Here is an 18,203-nt window from a genome sequence, read left to right as displayed (position 1 = left end):
ATACTGGGCCTAACACCATCTGAGCCTGCCTCCTGAGACATATATTTTGAATGTGTACGCTATCCATACATGTTATCCGGGGATACGGTACCCTTTCTAACCTTTGTGCAATCACGTGCAATCCATACTGGGCCTAACACCGTCTGAGCCTGCCTCCTGAGACATATATTTTGAATGTGTACGCTATCCATACATGTTATCCGGGGATACGGTACCCTTTCTAACCTTTGTGCAATCACGTGCAATCCATACTGTGCCTGACACCGTCTGAGCCTGCCTCCTGAGACATATATTTTGAATGTGTACGCTATCCATACATGTTATCCAGGGATACGGTACCCTTTCTAACCTTTGTGCAATCACGTGCAATCCATACTGGGCCTGACACCGTCTGAGTCTGCCTCCTGAGACATATATTTTGAATGTGTACGCTATCCATACATGTTATCCAGGGATACGGTACCCTTTCTAACCTTTGTGCAATCACGTGCAATCCATACTGGGCCTAACACCGTCTGAGCCTGCCTCCTGAGACATATATTTTGAATGTGTACGCTATCCATACATGTTATCCGGGGATACGGTACCCTTTCTAACCTTTGTGCAATCACGTGCAATCCATACTGGGCCTAACACCGTCTGAGCCTGCCTCCTGAGACATATATTTTGAATGTGTACGCTATCCATACATGTTATCCGGGGATACGGTACCCTTTCTAACCTTTGTGCAATCACGTGCAATCCATACTGTGCCTGACACCGTCTGAGCCTGCCTCCTGAGACATATATTTTGAATGTGTACGCTATCCATACATGTTATCCAGGGATACGGTACCCTTTCTAACCTTTGTGCAATCACGTGCAATCCATACTGGGCCTAACACCGTCTGAGCCTGCCTCCTGAGACATATATTTTGAATGTGTACGCTATCCATACATGTTATCCGGGGATACGGTACCCTTTCTAACCTTTGTGCTATCACGTGCAATCCATACTGGGCCTAACACCGTCTGAGCCTTCCTCCTGAGACATATATTTTGAATGTGTACGCTATCCATACATGTTATCCGAGGATACGGTACCCTTTCTAACCTTTGTGCAATCACTTGCAATCCATACTGGGCCTGACACCGTCTGAGCCTGCCTCCTGAGACATATATTTTGAATGTGTACGCTATCCATGCATGTTATCCAGGGATACGGTACCCTTTCTAACCTTTGTGCAATCACGTGCAATCCATACTGGGCCTAACACCGTCTGAGCCTGCCTCCTGAGACATATATTTTGAATGTGTACGCTATCCATACATGTTATCCGGGGATACGGTACCCTTTCTAACCTTTGTGCAATCACGTGCAATCCATACTGGGCCTAACACCGTCTGAGCCTGCCTCCTGAGACATATGTTTTGAATGTGTACGCTATCCATACATGTTATCCGGGGATACGGTACCCTTTCTAACCTTTGTGCAATCACGTGCAATTCATACTGTGCCTGACACCGTCTGAGCCTGCCTCCTGAGACATATATTTTGAATGTGTACGCTATCCATACATGTTATCCAGGGATACGGTACCCTTTCTAACCTTTGTGCAATCACGTGCAATCCATACTGGGCCTGACACTGTCTGAGCCTGCCTCCTGAGACATATATTTTGAATGTGTACGCTATCCATACATGTTATCCAGGGATACGGTACCCTTTCTAACCTTTGTGCAATCACGTGCAATCCATACTGGGCGTGAGAACGGCTGGCGAGCTGTTAAGCAAGCTACAGCACCTGTCTAGACAAGTACAGGGATTCCCTAGCGAGTATACTTATTTGATTGTTTTCAATGTTGGGACAGCAATTTTTGGGGAGCACTATACTCTGGAGAATGATAGATGGGGCCCACCATACACTGGAACATTCCAAAGGTGGACATCAGACACTGGAGCAGCATTTACAGGGCCCATTATACACTAGAGCATTAGAAATGGGGCCCATTATGTTTGGAGCATTATTTGGGCCCATAAGACAGTGGAGCTTCATCCATGGGGACCAACATATACTGTAGCATTATGTGGAGCTCATCATATACTGTTTCAAACATTATATGGGACCAATGATTCTGTATGGAGAAATAGATGGGCCTCGTCATGAGATGTAAAAAGTGAGGTATTTTTCATTGTACTATACCGCTATTTATCTGCCGTATCGGAGCATGATGAGTTGTGGTATGTGTTAAAGGGGCGCTCTTTCGCCCAGGGCACATGAAAACCTGCAGCCAGCCCTCCCCCCCACAACTTTAGCCAAATAACCCCCATTTTTCAGTGCGTAACTTGTATTATGAAGTTAATTAAGGTTGACAAGCTTAAGTAAGAAGAATTGATGCTTTTGGCATTCAAATGGCACTGTAGGTGTGTTTCCTGTCCTCCTCTCACTGCCGACTTTTATTCCCCATTGACTTACATTGGGTTTCGTGTTTCGGGACGACCCCGACTTTTCCCTATAATCGGACGATCTTGCTCGACCCGACTTTTGGAAAAGTCGGGTTTCACGAAACGAAACGCGACCCTAAAAAACCAAAAGTCGCTCAACTCTACTCATCACTAGTGTTGAGCATTCCGATACCGCAAGTATCGGGTATCGGCCGATACTTGCTGTATCGGAATTCCGATACCGACTTCCGATATTTTTTCAATATCGGAATTCGGCATCGGAATCGGAAGTTCAGTTGATTGACGGCCTGACGTCATCATGATGCGCGGTGTGTGCGCATCATGATGCGCCGTCATTTCGGGCCTTCCGGGGGTCTCTGCCGGCCTGCCGGGGGGCTGTGCCGGCCTGCCGGGGGGCTGTGTGGACTGCCCGGGGTCTCTGCCGGCCTGCCGGGGGGCTGTGCCGGCCTGCCGGGGGGCTGTGCACCCTGTGGGGGTCTGTACCGGCCTGCCGGGGGGCTGTGCCGGCCTGCCGGGGGGCTGTGCTGATGTCCGGGGGTCTGTGCAAGCATCGTCCGATGGGACTACAAGTCCCATCGGGCGATGCCTGCTACCATGACAGTGATTGACACATTAGCCAATGATGGGACAGTAGTAGTCCCATCATCCGGCTAATGTGTTGAATGTAAAAAAAAAAAAAAAAAAAAAAAAAATACTACATACATACTACATGCTACATACATACTACATATATACTACATACATACTACATACATACTACATGCATGCTACATACATACTACATATATACTACATACATACTACATACATACTGCATGCTACATACATACTACATACATACTACATACATACTACATGCATGCTACATATATACTACATGCTACATACATACCACATACATACTACATGCATGCTACATATATACTACATGCATGCTACATACATACTACATATATACTACATGCATGCTACATACATACTACATGCTACATACATACCACATACATACCACATACATACTACATATATACTACATACATACTACATATATACTACATGCATGCTACATATATACTACATACATGCTACATATATACTACATACATACTACATATATACTACATGCATGCTACATATATACTACATACATACTACATATATACTACATACATGCTACATATATACTACATACATACTACATATATACTACATACATGCTACATACATACTACATACATACTACATATATACTACATGCATGCTACATATATACTACATACATACCACATACATACTACATACATGCTACATATATACTACATGCATGCTACATACATACTACATATATACTACATGCATGCTACATACATACTACATGCTACATGCATGCTACATACATACTACATACATACTACATGCTACATACATACCACATATATACTACATACATACAATACATTCATACAATACATACATAGACATACAGTACATATAACATAGAGTAACATACTTACCAATACTTGTCACATTGTTCCCCGAAGCCATTGTCTTTCCGGAATAAATATTAACATAACAAACCACAAAAATACTCACCCACGATCCGAAGCAGTCCACGAGTGTGTCCCACGACGATCTTGGGTAGAGAACTGCAGCATCAGCTGATGCTGCCGTTCTCTACGGGCTGCAGGAATCCAATGACGGAAGGTAGGTATCCTTCCGCACTGTATTCCTCCGCCACTTAAAAAAAAAAAAGTCCCTAGTCTCACTTTATGCCATTGCTGTGTGGGAAATTCCCACACAGCAATGGCATAAAGTGAGACTAGGGACTTTTTTTTTTTTTAAGTGGCGGAGGAATACAGTGCGGAAGGATACCTACCTTCCGTCATTGGATTCCTGCAGCCCGTAGAGAACGGCAGCATCAGCTGATGCTGCAGTTCTCTACCCAAGATCGTCGTGGGACACACTCGTGGACTGCTTCGGATCGTGGGTGAGTATTTTTGTGGTTTGTTATGTTAATATTTATTCCGTAGACGACAATGGCTTCGGGGAACAATGTGACAAGTATTGGTAAGTATGTTACTCTATGTTATATGTACTGTATGTCTATGTATGTATTGTATGAATGTATTGTATGTATGTAGTATATATGTGGTATGTATGTAGCATGTAGTATGTATGTAGCATGCATGTAGCATGTAGTATGTATGTAGCATGCATGTAGTATATATGTAGTATGTATGTAGCATGCATGTAGTATATATGTAGCATGCATGTAGTATGTATGTGGTATGTATGTAGTATATATGTAGTATGTATGTAGTATATATGTAGCATGTATGTAGTATGTATGTAGCATGCATGTAGCATGTAGTATGTATGTAGCATGCATGTAGTATATATGTAGTATGTATGTAGCATGCATGTAGTATATATGTAGTATGTATGTAGTATATATGTAGCATGTATGTAGTATATATGTAGCATGCATGTAGCATGTAGTATGTATGTAGCATGCATGTAGTATATATGTAGTATGTATGTAGCATGCATGTAGTATATATGTAGCATGCATGTAGTATATATGTAGTATGTATGTAGTATATATGTAGCATGTATGTAGTATGTATGTAGCATGCATGTAGCATGTAGTATGTATGTAGTATGTATGTAGCATGTAGTATGTATGTAGCATGCATGTAGTATATATGTAGTATGTATGTAGCATGCATGTAGTATATATGTAGTATGTATCATGTAGTATGTATGTAGCATGCATGTAGTATATATGTAGCATGCATGTAGTATATATGTAGTATGTATGTTGCATGTAGTATGAATGTAGCATGTATGTAGTATGTAGTATGAATGTAGCATGTATGTAGTATGTAGTATGAATGTAGCATGTAATTTTTTTTTTTTTTACATTTAACACATTAGCCGGATGATGGGACTACTACTGTCCCATCATTGGCTAATGTGTCAATCACTGTCATGGTAGCAGGCATCGCCAGATGGGACTTGTAGTCCCATCGGACGATGCCTGCACAGACCCCCGGAGCCTGCACAGACCACCGGCAGGCCGGCACAGCCCCCCGGCAGGCCGGCACAGCCCCCCGGCAGGCCGGCACAGCCCCCCGGAGCCTGCACAGACCACCGGCAGGCCGGCACAGACCACCGGAGCCTGCACAGACCCCCTGGCAGGCCGGCACAGCCCCCCGGCAGGCCGGCACAGCCCCCCGGCAGGCCGGCACAGCCCCCCGGAGCCTGCACAGACCACCGGCAGGCCGGCACAGACCACCGGAGCCTGCACAGACCCCCTGGCAGGCCGGCACAGCCCCCCGAAAGGCCCGTACAGACCCCAGAGAGGCTGTACAAGGGCAGGAAAGGGTTTTTCTTATTCCGATACCGGAAGTCCCATAGACTTGAATGGGACTTCCGGTATCGGAATCGGCGATACCGATACTTTTTTTAAAGATCGGCCGATACCATCCGATACGATACTTTGAAGTATCGGATGGTATCGCTCAACTCTACTCATCACCTTTAGGAGCTGGGTTTTTTTTTGTGGCCAAGAAAGATGGTTCATTAAGACCGTGTATTGATTATCGTTCCCTTAACAAGATGACGGTTAAATATCAGTACCCGTTACCTCTGATGTCTGATTTGTTCTCCAGAGTTAAGAGTGCCTGCTGGTTTACTAAGCTTGACCTCAGGGGGGCGTTTAATCTTATTCGCATCAAGAACGGGGATGAATGGAAGACAGCATTTAATACTCCGGAGGGACATTTTGAGTACCTGGTGATGCCTTTTGGGCTCTCTAATGCCCCTTCTGTCTTCCAGTCCTTTATGAATGATATTTTCCGAGACTTTGTGGATAAGTTTTTGATCATCTATCTGGGTGATATTTTGATCTTTTCTAGTGATTGGGATTCCCATGTGGAACATGTCCGGACTGTGTTCCGGATTTTGAGGGAGAATTCCCTGTTTGTTAAGGGATCAAAGTGCCTCTTGGTGTACAGAGGATTTCATTTTTGGGATTTATCTTGTCTCCATCGACTATTGAAATGGACCCGGCCAAGGTACAGGTCATTTATGATTGGGTTCAGCCTACTTCTTTGAAGGCTCTCCAGAAGTTTTGGGGTTTTTCTAATTTCTATCGTAAATTTATAGGTAATTTTTCTAGTATTGTCAAACCACTGACTGATCTGACCAAGAAGGGAGGTGATGTGCTGAATTGGTCTCCTGGAGCTGTCTCAGCATTTCAGGAGCTTAAGCGGAGATTTACTTCAGCTCCAGTTTTACGGCAACCTGATGTCTCACTTCCATTTCAAGTGGAGGTAGACACTTCTGAGATTGGTGCAGGAGCTGTTTTGTCCCAAAAAGACCCTGTGACGTCTTAGATGAATCCCTATGCCTTCTTTTCTCAAAAGTTCTCCCCATCTGAACGCAACTATGACGTGGGGAATCGGGAATTGCTGGCCATGAAATGGGCCTTTTGAGGAGTGGAGACATTGGCTGGAGGGAGCTAGACATCAATTTGTGGTCCTCACCAATCACAAGAATCTGATTTATCTGGAGTCGGCCAAACGCTTGAATCCTAGACAGGCTAGATGGGCCTTGTTTTTCACGCCTTTTAATTTTGTGGTCTCTTTTCTTCCGGGCACTAAGAATGTTAAGGCAGACGCCCTTTCTAGGAGTTTCTTTGCTGATTCTCTTAGTGTGACCGAGCCTACTACCATCCTAGGTGAGGGGGTAGTTCTTTCTGCCATTTTGCCCGATTTGAGAAGCGCCCTGGGGGAATTTCAGGAGGATAAACCTGAGCGTTGCCCTATGGGAAGATTGTATGTTCCTGACCAGTGGAGAAAGAGAGTGATGTCTGAAGTTCATTGCTCCGCATTGGCTGGTCATCCGGGTATTTTTGGTACCAGAGATTTGGTGAGTCGGTCGTTTTGGTGGCCTGCCTTATCTCATGATGTCAGGAATTTTGTACAGTCCTGTGGGACTTGTTCTCGGTCTAAACCCTGTTCTCGTTATAGTGGGTTGCTGATGCCCCTGCCGGTGTCCAAGAGGCCATGGACTCATATCTCAATGGATTTTATTTCTGATCTTCCTGTCTCTCAGAGAATGACTGTTATCTGGGTGATTTGTGATAGATTTTCGAAGATGGTCCGTCTTGTACCACTCCCAAAGTTGCCTTCTTCCGCTGAGTTGGTACCTTTGTTTTTACAACAGGTGGTTCGGTTACATGGGATTCCTGAGAACATTGTGTCCGATAGAGGGGTCCAGTTTGTTTCCAGATTCTGGAAAGCCTTTTGATCCAATCTGGGAATTCAGTTATCCTTCTCCTCCGCGTTTCATCCCCAGACCAATGGGCAGACTGAGAGAACAAACCAGACCCTGGAGTCTTATTTAAGATGTTTTATATCTGCTGATCAAGATGATTGGGTCTCATTTTTGCCCTTGGCCGAATTTGCACTGAACAATAGAGCTAGTTCTGCCACTTTGATGTCACCCTTTTTCTGTAATTTTGGGTTTCATCCTCGATTCTCTTCAGGGCAAGTGGAATCTTCGTCTTTCCCAGGTGTGGACACTGTGGTTGTGAGAATGCAGCAGATATGGGACCAAGTGGTGGATAAGTTGTCACTCTCTCAGAAAAAGGCCGAGCGTTTTTCCAACCGGCATAGGACCATTGGTCCCCGGTTTAAAGTGGGTGATATGGTTTGGTTGTCGTCTAAGAATATTCCTATGAAGGTTGCATCTCCAAAATTTAAGCCAAGATTTATTGGACCTTATAAAGTTTTAGAGATTCTTAATCCTGTTTCTTTTCGATTGGCTCTTCCAGTTACGTTCAAAATCCATAACGTATTTCACAAGTCACTGTTGAACAGGTTTGTTGAGCCAGTAGTTCCTGTGGCGGCACCTCCTGACCCTGTATTGGTTAAAGGGAATGTGGAATATGAGGTAGAGAAAATATTGGATTCTCGTTTGGTAAGACGGAGACTCCAGTATTTGGTCAAATGGAAGGGTTATGGCCAGGAGGATAATTCTTGGGTCTCTGCCTCTGATATTCATGCCAATAAATTAGTTTGTGCTTTTCACCGGGCCCATCCTGATCGGCCTGGTGGCATGGATGAGGGTTCGGTGACCCCTCCTCAAGGGGGGGTACTGTTATGAGCTCATTTTCTGCTCCCCCAGTTGAGAGTTCTCCTTCCGTTCTCCCTCTGGTGGTGACAGAAGGTAGTGAGGTTGGTTTAAGTGGTAGTGATCTGCCACCTGGTGAGGAGGATAACGATTTGATCTCTGGAGTATCAGACTGGATATAAGACAGCTGACGCCCTATCCTGGTGCTGGTGATTCAGTCTGCTTCTCAGGTCTTGGACTTCAGCTCTCTTCCAATCTTCTCAAGTTAAGTTTGTTTTTTGCTAATGTTCACACTTGCGCTTGTTGGTCAATTCAGTTTCTTGTGTGGTCAGCCAGTCCCTGCTGGGGCTATGCTGAATTTCCACTTCTATTTATCTGTATTTGCCAATTTGCCTTTTTTGTCCCTTATTAGATTGGCCTCTTTTTGCTCTCTCAGAATATTTCAGAGTGCTGATATAGTGGTAGAAGTCTAGTGACTTCAGGGTTAATTTTGCTATCAGAAGTGTTGGACATTATTTTGGTAGGGTTTTTTGGCAGATTGCAGACAGTGTCTTTCCTTTCCTGTCCTTTCTAGTTAGTCAGGCCCCATCATTTGCTCAGCCTATTTTCCTGCCTTTGTTTGTGTTTTCATCTTGTTTCATCGTCAATACATGTGGGGGGCTGTCTTTCCTTTGGGGTCTGCTCTGGGGCAGTTAGTTTTCCTCTTTTCCTGCTTTAGGCTTATGTACCTCTCCGGTTGTGACGAGGCATCTAGGATCATCGTAGGAACGCTCCACGACTGCTGCTAGTTGTGTGGTTAAGATCAGGGATCTGCAATCTGCATAGTTACCAACCTCTCTGGTTTTCTGAGACTTAGCTTGTTGTTTTTTTCCTCCTCGGTGACCCATTCATAACAAGCTCCATGGAGTAATCTGAAATGTGGCCTGCCGCATCCTTCAATTTTGGTGGGGGTGAAGGACACAAGGAAAGGTGTTGTTCCTCACCAGAAGCCTGCACTGACGACTCAGTGCTTGCAGTTTTTGAAACTTCGGAAGAGGAGGCGATATAGCTGGAGGCTGTTTCGGTAATGTAAGCCAAAACCTGTTCCTCATGCTCCGGTTTTAAAGGCGGTTTACCTACTTCCAGAAAAGGGAACCTTACAGGCCTTCTTGAGCCAGACGACGCAGGCTCAGCATCTCCTGCCTTAGCTGCTATTGTGCTTTTGGCATAACCAGCAGATGCACCACCATCACCATCAGTACCAGTTGCCCCCCCACCTACGTCCACGGCCTCTTCCACCATACTTCCTCATGTTTGGGAAAATGTACCAAAAATACCAGCAGATATATGGTACTGTATGAGAAGCATACAACTGTATAACGTGGAAGGAAAAATTGAAATCTCCGTATATATTTCCTTAGTCACAGACGCTCTCCCAGTATGTATTTGACTGTAATCCAAACAGCAGATATACGATACTGTTTGAGAAGCGGACAGCTCTATACAGTGTATGGAAAAATGGAAATGTTCGTTATGTATTTACGGACTCATGCACACTTTATCTCTGTATGTATTTGACCGTGATCCAAACAGCAGATATACGATACTGTTTGAGAAGCGGACAGCTCTATATGGTGTATGGAAAAATGGAAATGTCCGTATATGTATTTACGGACTCACACACACACTTTGTTTCTGTATGTATTTGACCGTAATCCAAGCAGCAGATATACGATACTGTTATGATTGGGTTCACCGAGGAGGGGAGCAAGACCAAGCTAAGCCACAGAAAACCAGAGAGGTTGGTAACTAAGCAGACTGCAGACCCCTGATCCTATCCACACAACTAGCAGTAGCCGTGGAGCATGCCTACGATGATCCTAGATGCCTCGGTGCAGCCGGAGAGCTAACTAAGCCTAAAGCAAGAAAGGGGAAATCTAAACTGCCCCAGAGCAGACCCCAAAGGAATAGATAGCCCCCAAACATATATTGTCGGTGAGACAAGATGAAAACACAAACGCAGGCAAGAAAATAGACTAAGCAAATGATGGGGCCCACTCTGACTAGACAGGACAGGAAAGACACTGTCCGCAATCACGCAAAAAACCCTGCAAAAAAGTCCAACACGCCTGATAGAAAAATACTGGTCGCACGACTTCGCCCACTATATCAACACTCTGGTATATTCTTAAAGCAGAGCAAACAGAGGCCAATCTAATAAGGGACAAAAACAAACTGGCACAAGCAGTAACATATGGATGGTGATTCAGCACAGCCCCAGCCGGAGCTTGCTGACCCACACAAAACTGAAATAGACAATACCAGATCAAATGTGAACAATAGCAAAAGAACACTTTGCTGAGTATGCAAGGACTGAGCTGGAAACTAAGACCTCAGGAGGCAGGAAAAATTACCAGCAGGGATAGAGGGAGTCGGCTGTCTTAAATCCAGTCTGAAACCCCAGATCTCCAATCGTCGTCCTCATTATCAGATGGCAAGCCTCTGTTAATCAGATCAGCTCCATTACCTCCAGTAACCACCAGAGGGAGCCCAGAAAGAGAATTCACAACCCCTCTGTCAATTTGACCAGCTCCACTACCTTAAGTAGTAACCAGAGGTAGGCTAGAATGCGAATTCACAACACGATACTGTTTGAGAAGCGGACAGCTCTATACAGTGTATGGAAAAATGAAAATGTCCGTATATGTATTTACGGACTCACACACACACACTTTGTCTCTGTATGTATTTGACCGTAATCCAAACAGCAGATATACGATACTGTTTGAGAAGCGGACAGCTCTATATGGTGTATGTATGGAAAAATTTAAATCTCCGTCTATTTTTTTCCAGAGTCTCACACACACACGCTGTCTCTGTACAGATTTGACCGTAATCCAAACAGCAGATATATGATACTGTTTGAGAAGTGGACAGCTCTATGCGGTATATGTATGGAAAAATTTAAATCTCAATCTATTTTTTCTGGAGTCACACACAGATAGCATGTATTTGTCCGTGATACCAGCCGGTACATGGTAGTGTGTGAGGAGCGTACACCTCTATATGGTGTGTGAAAAAATGAACGTTCGGTAACTGTGCAGACAAAATGAATAAAAGTAGGAGTGCTTTGAAAAAAGCAGTCTGCACAGTAGTGTGCACACAGCAATGCAGCTATCAGGTAGCCTAATAAGGCAGCCTAATAACCAGTGCTGCTGCACACAAAAAATACCTTCCCTGTCACTGCACACTAACTGTACAGTGAAAATCGCTATCAGCAGAAGCACAGATTTTTTTTTCTTTCCTGCCAAAACACTCTCCCTATTGAGAACGAGCAGCAGCAACCTCTCCCTATGCTAAGAACGGCAGAAGTAAAATGGCGGTCGGCGGTCAGGGCTTTTATAGCCACTGTGACGCCACACAGAGCAAGCCAATCACTGCAATGCCCTTCTCTAAGATGGTGGTGGCCGCTTCCCATGTCATAACATTGCCCACAGTGTGCGTCCTTGATCATTGGCTGAGAAAAGAGGCTGGAAGCATTTTGGGAAACCCAACTTTGGCGCTCAGGTCGGCGACCGCATGGCCGACCTCACGCTATGGTCGGGTTTTGCTCGGCGAAACCCGACTTTGGCGAAAGTCGGCGACTTATGAATCTGGCTGACCCGTTTCGCTCAACTCTAGTTGTGATATCATCGGATCTTACCAAATATCACAGCTGCTCACCTGACTCATTATGATGTCACTGTGGTTTGCCTTACTTTAAAACACTGTGATGTCATTGACTATGTCATTCCATGGTAATCTACATATAGAACAACCTGTATCAGCGGCGTAATCTACCTTCAAAAGAGTCAGACCATGGTACTATGAATGGGGAGAGGCTTGGTGCCAAATGCTCAGCATGTACCCACTTTTATACTTTTTATCCCGATTATTGGGCCCGGCGGCCCTTATAGCCAGAAATGTCAGCAGTAGAGTTGAGCGATACCGTCCGATACTTCAAAGTATCGGATCGGAATGGATCGGCCGATCTTAAAAAAAAGTATCGGTATCGCCGATTCCGATACCGGAAGTCCCATTCAAGTCTATGGGACTTCCGGTATCGGAATAAGAAAAATCCTGTTTTTCCCTTGTACAGCCTCTCTGGGGTCTGTACGGGCCTTTCGGGGGGCTGTGCCGGCCTGCCAGGGGGGCTGTGCAGGCTTCGGTGGGCTGTGCCGGCCTGCCGGGGGGCTGTGCCGGCCTGCCGGGGGGCTGTGCAGGCTCCGGGGGGCTGTGCCGGCCTGCCGGGGGGCTGTGCAGGCTTCGGGGGTCTGTGCAGGCATCGTCCGATGGGACTACAAGTCCCATCGGGTGATGCCTGCTACCATGACAGTGATTGACACATTAGCCAATGATGGGACAGTAGTAGTCCCATCATCCGGCTAATGTGTTGAATGTAAAAAAAAAATAAAAAATTACATGCTACATACATACAACATGCATACTACATACATGCTACATTCATACTACATACTACATACATGCTACATTCATACTACATATATACTACATGCAACATACATACTACATATATACTACATGCAACATACATACTACATATATACTACATGCATGCAACATGCATACTACATATATACTACATGCAACATACATACTACATATATACTACATGCATGCAACATGCATACTACATATATACTACATGCATGCAACATGCATACTACATATATACTACATGCTACATACATACTACATATATGCTACATACATACTACATATATACTACATGCATGCTACATACATACTACATACATACTACATATATGCTACATACATACTACATATATACTACATGCATGCTACATACATACTGCATGCTACATACATACTACATGCTACATACATACCACATATATACTACATACATACTACATGCATGCTACATGCTACATACATACCACATACATACTACATACATACTACATACATACTACATGCTACATACATACTACATATATACTACATGCATGCTACATACATACTACATGCTACATACATACTACATATATACTACATGCATGCTACATACATACTGCATGCTACATACATACTACATGCTACATACATACCACATATATACTACATACATACTACATGCATGCTACATGCTACATACATACCACATACATACTACATACATACTACATACATACTACATGCTACATACATACTACATATATACTACATGCATGCTACATACATACTACATGCTACATACATACTACATATATACTACATGCATGCTACATACATACTGCATGCTGCATGCATGCTACATACATACTACATACATACTACATGCTACATACATACCACATATATACTACATACATACTACATACAATACATTCATACAATACATACATAGACATACAGTACATATAACATAGAGTAAGGCTGGTTTCACATTTGCGTTTTTTAGCGCTGGAAAAAAACGCATACCTGCGCATGCGTTTTTCCCCCTATATTTAACATGGGTGCGCATACCTGCGCGCTGGTTAGCGCATGTATGCGATTTTCATGCGCTGCGTTTTTTTGGGGTGTGCATTGGTATTTTCCAGACGCAGCATGTTGCATTTTTTGGCCCTGCAAAAAAGCGCATGCGCACATATGCGCACATTTTGCACTAAAAATGGCCATTATAGCCTATGGATGCGCATATGTGCGCACTGGCATGCTCATGTATGCGTTTTTTTGCATATGCGTTTTTTTTTTTTAACCATGGAATTTAGGGGTTTGGGTTAGAGTTAGGGTCAGGGTTAGGGTTAGGGTTGGGGTCAGGGTTAGGGTTAGGGTCAGGGTTAGGGTTAAGTATGGTTTTGTTAAGGGTTAGGGTCAGGGTTAGGGTCAGGATTAGGGTTAAGTATGGTTTTGTTAAGGGTTAGGGTCAGGGTTAGGGTTAGGGTTAGGGTCAGGGTTAGGGTTAGGGTTAGGGTCAGGGTTAGGGTTAGGGTCAGGGTTTGGGTTAAGTATGGTTTTGTTAAGGATTAGGGTCAGGGTTAGGGTCAGGATTAGGGTTAAGTATGGTTTTGTTAAGGGTTAGGGTCAGGGTTAGGGTTAGGGTCAGGGTTAGGGTTAGGGTTAGGGTCAGGGTTAGGGTTAGGGTCAGGGTTAGGGTTAAGTATGGTTTTGTTAAGGATTAGGGTCAGGGTTAGGGTCAGGATTAGGGTTAAGTATGGTTTTGTTAAGGGTTAGGGTCAGGGTTAGGGTTAGGGTTAGGGTTAGGGTCAGGGTTAGGGTCAGGATTAGGGTTAAGTATGGTTTGGTTAAGGGTTAGGGTCAGGGTTAGGGTTAGGGTTAGGGTCAGGGTTAGGGTTAAGTATGGTTTTGTTAAGGGTTAGGGTCAGGGTTAGGGTTAGGGTTAGGGTTAGGGTTAGGGTTAGGGTCAGGGTTAGGGTTAGGGTTAGGGTTAGGGTCAGGGTTAGGGTTAGGGTTAGGGTTAGTTAGGGTTTAGGGTTTGGGTTAGGGTTAAGTATGATTTGGTTAAGGGTTAGGGTCAGGGTTAGGGTTAGGGTTAGGGTCAGGGTTAGGGTTAGGGTTAGGGTCAGGGTTAGGGTTAGTAAAGTCATGGTTTGGGTAGTGTGAGGGGCCACCTAAAAATGTTGGAAAAAAACGCAAACGCGGTAAAAACGCACTAAAAACGCATACAAACGCATAAAAACGCTGCGTTTTTTTCATGCATGCTCATAAAAATGCTTGAAAAAAACGCAGCAGTTGTATGCTTATGTATGCGTTTTTTCAATGCGTTTTTTTGCGGGAAAAACGCGCTGCAAAAAAAAGCAAGTGTGAAACTAGCCTAACATACTTACCAATACTTGTCACATTGTTCCCCGAAGCCATTGTCTTTTACGGAATAAATATTAACATAACAAACCACAAAAATACTCACCCACGATCCGAAGCAGTCCACGAGTGTGTCCCACGACGATCTTGGGTAGAGAACTGCAGCATCAGCTGTTGCTGCTGTTCTCTACGGGCTGCAGGAATCCAATGACGGAAGGTAGGTATCCGGGAAATTCCCACGCAGCAATGGCATAAAGTGAGACTAGGGACTTTTTTTTTTTTTAAGTGGCGGAGGAATACAGTGCGGAAGGATACCTACCTTCCGTCATTGGATTCCTGCAGCCCGTAGAGAACGGCAGCAACAGCTGATGCTGCAGTTCTCTACCCAAGATCGTCGTGGGACACACTCGTGGACTGCTTCGGATCGTGGGTGAGTATTTTTGTGGTTTGTTATGTTAATATTTATTCCGTAAAAGACAATGGCTTCGGGGAACAATGTGACAAGTATTGGTAAGTATGTTACTCTATGTTATATGTACTGTATGTCTATGTATGTATTGTATGAATGTATTGTATGTAGTATGTATGTAGTATATATGTGGTATGTATGTAGCATGCATGTAGTATATATGTAGTATGTATGTAGTATGTATGTAGTATGTATGTAGTATGTATGTAGTATATATGTGTTATGTATGTAGTATGTATGTGGTATGTATGTGGTATGTATGTAGTATGTATGTAGTATGTATGTAGTATGTAGTATGTATGTAGCATGCATGTAGTATGTATGTAGTATTTTTTTTTTAACATTTAACACATTAGCCGGATGATGGGACTACTACTGTCCCATCATTGGCTAATGTGTCAATCACTGTCATGGTAGCAGGCATCGCCAGATGGGACTTGTAGTCCCATCGGACGATGCTTGCACAGACCCCCGGACATCAGCACAGCCCCCCGGCAGGCCGGCACAGCCCCCCGGCAGGCCGGCACAGACCCCCACAGGGTGCACAGACCACCGGCAGGCCGGCACAGCCCCCCGGCAGGCCGGTACAGACCCCCACAGGGTGCACAGACCACCGGCAGGCCGGCACAGCCCCCCGGCAGGCCGGTACAGACCCCCACAGGGTGCACAGACCACCGGCAGGCCGGCACAGCCCCCCGGCAGGCCGGTACAGACCCCGGGCAGTCCACACAGCCCCCCGGCAGGCCGGCACAGCCCCCCGGCAGGCCGGCAGAGACCCCCGGAAGGCCCGAAATGACGGCGCATCATGATGCGCACACACCGCGCATCATGATGACGTCAGGCTATCAATCAACTTTGAACTTCCGATTCCGATGCCGACTTCCGATATTGAAAAAATATCGGAAGTCGGTATCGGAATTCCGATACAGCAAGTATCGGCCGATACCCGATACTTGCGGTATCGGAATGCTCAACACTAGTCAGCAGATTTACCCTCTAGATAAGCAGAGAGACGTTCTGATGATTGGCCACCCGAATCTTCTGATGTGGAATAACCCTGCCTGACTCCATTAATGCGCTTTGACTCTGCCAGTGGTCCCACTGTTTTCTTGGGTGGCCCCATTGAGTATTTTGAGCTATGGAGCTCCATGATTTCTATTGTTGTCCCTGCGCTGAATGTAAGCTTTTTTTATGCAAGTACAGTAATGCCACAATAGAGATTTTAACTTGGTATCACTGTAAGGCTGGGGTCACACTTGCATGTGCAATGCGAGAAACTTGCGCCTCAATACCAGTCACTGCCGCCGGTCCTCGGGACTGGAGTGTGCGGCTGCATGTCTTTTTTTGTGCAGCTGAATGCTCCGATACGAACAGCAGGCAGAAGTCCCGGGTTTTCAGGTGAGTTTCTCGCATTGCACATGCAAGTGTGACCTCAGCCTAATAGAACTCATCCTCAGGATTAAGTTTTCAGATCATTTAAACTACCTTGTTAAAGATGTAAAAATGGAATGAAAAAAACATTGTTACCATTGCCAATTTTTTCAATTCATCCTTTTATTCCCCATTACATTATGTAGTAATTAGTAGAGTTGAGCGACTTTTGGTTTTTTAGGGTCGAGTTTCGTTTCGTGAAACCCGACTTTTCCAAAAGTCGGGTCGAGCAAGATCGTCCGATTATAGGGAAAAGTCGGGGTCGTCCCGAAACACGAAACCCAATGTAAGTCAATGGGGAATAAAAGTCGGCAGTGAGAGGAGGACAGGAAACACACCTACAGTGCCCATTTGAATGCCAAAAGCATCAATTCTTCTTACTTAAGCTAGTCAACCTTAATTAACTTCATAATACAAGTTACGCACTGAAAAATGGGGGTTATTTGGCTAAAGTTGTGGGGGGGAGGGCTGGCTCCAGGTTTTCATGTGCCCTGGGCGAAAGAGCGCCCCTTTAACACATACCACAACTCATCATGCTCCGATACGGCAGAGAAATAGCGGTATAGTACAATGAAAAATACCTCACTTTTTACATCTCATGACAAGGCCCATCTATTTCTCCATACAGAATCATTGGTCCCATATAATGTTTGAAACAGTATATGATGAGCTCCACATAATGCTACAGTATATGTTGGTCCCCATGGATGAAGCTCCACTGTCTTATGGGCCCAAATAATGCTCCAAACATAATGGGCCCCATTTCTAATGCTCTAGTGTATAATGGGCCCTGTAAATGCTGCTCCAGTGTCTGATGTCCACCTTTGGAATGTTCCAGTGTATGGTGGGCCCCATCTATCATTCTCCAGAGTATAGTGCTCCCCAAAAATT

The sequence above is a fragment of the Dendrobates tinctorius genome, unplaced genomic scaffold (genome assembly GCF_039654945.1).
Source record: "Dendrobates tinctorius isolate UK_male_01 unplaced genomic scaffold, ASM3965494v1 ptg000332l, whole genome shotgun sequence".
In the NCBI taxonomy this organism is placed as follows: domain Eukaryota; kingdom Metazoa; phylum Chordata; class Amphibia; order Anura; family Dendrobatidae; genus Dendrobates; species Dendrobates tinctorius.
The sequence above is the reverse complement of the archived record's forward strand: the minus strand, read 5'-3'. Positions refer to the sequence as shown.